The sequence below is a fragment of the Anastrepha obliqua genome, unplaced genomic scaffold (genome assembly GCF_027943255.1).
Source record: "Anastrepha obliqua isolate idAnaObli1 unplaced genomic scaffold, idAnaObli1_1.0 ptg000376l, whole genome shotgun sequence".
Taxonomy (NCBI): domain Eukaryota; kingdom Metazoa; phylum Arthropoda; class Insecta; order Diptera; family Tephritidae; genus Anastrepha; species Anastrepha obliqua.
The window spans coordinates 22,501-25,000 of record NW_026562356.1 but is presented as its reverse complement, the minus strand read 5'-3'; positions in this window follow the sequence as shown (position 1 = coordinate 25,000).

Genomic DNA, 2,500 nt, shown 5'->3' with positions numbered 1-2,500 from the left:
CACCTCACATTGTCAAAAATGTATGGGAAAAATTCATTTCAATACATTTCAGTTTGATTTGAAATGTCTTTATTATATATTTTAGTGCCAATATGCCAAGGTTATATTCCATAACATGTTAGTATTAGAATATAGATTCTTCATATATGTATATATATTCGAAAATTTTTTCTATTTAAACTAACGTATGGAAAACCAGGCATAAAATCACAATATTACCAGTTTAATATGGCTTAAATTCGAGTTTCATATAGTTATGCTTCGATTTATATGCTTCAATATCATTGGTTAGTTAACTTTTGATATTTTCATATTATTTCACATGCCTTCACCGTGAGTGTTTTTTGCCATGCACACCTCACATTGTCAAAAATGTATGGGAAAAATTCATTTCAATACATTTCAGTTTGATTTGAAATGTCTTTATTATATATTTTAGTGCCAATATGCCAAGGTTATATTCCATAACATGTTAGTATAGCTAATATGAATTCTTCATATATGTATATATATTCGAAAATTTTTTCTATTTAAACTAACGTATGGAAAACCAGGCATAAAATCACAATATTACCAGTTTAATATGGCTTAAATTCGAGTTTCATATAGTTATGATTCGATTTATATGCTTCAATATCATTGGTTAGTTAACTTTTGATATTTTCATATTATTTCACATGCCTTCACCGTGAGTGTTTTTTGCCATGCACACCTCACATTGTCAAAAATGTATGGGAAAAATTCATTTCAATACATTTCAGTTTGATTTGAAATGTCTTTATTATATATTTTAGTGCCAATATGCCAAGGTTATATTCCATAACATGTTAGTATTAGAATATAGATTCTTCATATATGTATATATATTCGAAAATTTTTTCTATTTAAACTAACGTATGGAAAACCAGGCATAAAATCACAATATTACCAGTTTAATATGGCTTAAATTCGAGTTTCATATAGTTATGATTCGATTTATATGCTTCAATATCATTGGTTAGTTAACTTTTGATATTTTCATATTATATCACATGCCTTCACCGTGAGTGTTTTTTGCCATGCACACCTCACATTGTCAAAAATGTATGGGAAAAATTCATTTCAATACATTTCAGTTTGATTTGAAATGTCTTTATTATATATTTTAGTGCCAATATGCCAAGGTTATATTCCATAACTCTCTATTTAAACTAACGTATGGAAAACCAGGCATAAAATCACAATATTACCAGTTTAATATGGCTTAAATTCGAGTTTCATATAGTTATGCTTCGATTTATATGCTTCAATATCATTGGTTAGTTAACTTTTGATATTTTCATATTATTTCACATGCCTTCACCGTGAGTGTTTTTTGCCATGCACACCTCACATTGTCAAAAATGTATGGGAAAAATTCATTTCAATACATTTCAGTTTGATTTGAAATGTCTTTATTATATATTTTAGTGCCAATATGCCAAGGTTATATTCCATAACTCTCTATTTAAACTAACGTATGGAAAACCAGGCATAAAATCACAATATTACCAGTTTAATATGGCTCAAATTCGAGTTTCATATAGTTATGATTCGATTTATATGCTTCAATATCATTGGTTAGTTAACTTTTGATATTTTCATATTATATCACATGCCTTCACCGTGAGTGTTTTTTGCCATGCACACCTCACATTGTCAAAAATGTATGGGAAAAATTCATTTCAATACATTTCAGTTTGATTTGAAATGTCTTTATTATATATTTTAGTGCCAATATGCCAAGGTTATATTCCATAACTCTCTATTTAAACTAACGTATGGAAAACCAGGAATAAAATCACAATATTACCAGTTTAATATGGCTCAAATTCGAGTTTCATATAGTTATGATTCGATTTATATGCTTCAATATCATTGGTTAGTTAACTTTTGATATTTTCATATTATATCACATGCCTTCACCGTGAGTGTTTTTTGCCATGCACACCTCACATTGTCAAAAATGTATGGGAAAAATTCATTTCAATACATTTCAGTTTGATTTGAAATGTCTTTATTATATATTTTAGTGCCAATATGCCAAGGTTATATTCCATAACTCTCTATTTAAACTAACGTATGGAAAACCAGGCATAAAATCACAATATTACCAGTTTAATATGGCTCAAATTCGAGTTTCATATAGTTATGATTCGATTTATATGCTTCAATATCATTGGTTAGTTAACTTTTGATATTTTCATATTATATCACATGCCTTCACCGTGAGTGTTTTTTGCCATGCACACCTCACATTGTCAAAAATGTATGGGAAAAATTCATTTCAATACATTTCAGTTTGATTTGAAATGTCTTTATTATATATTTTAGTGCCAATATGCCAAGGTTATATTCCATAACTTTCTATTTAAACTAACGTATGGAAAACCAGGCATAAAATCACAATATTACCAGTTTAATATGGCTTAAATTCGAGTTTCATATAGTTATGATTCGATTTATATGCTTCAATATCATT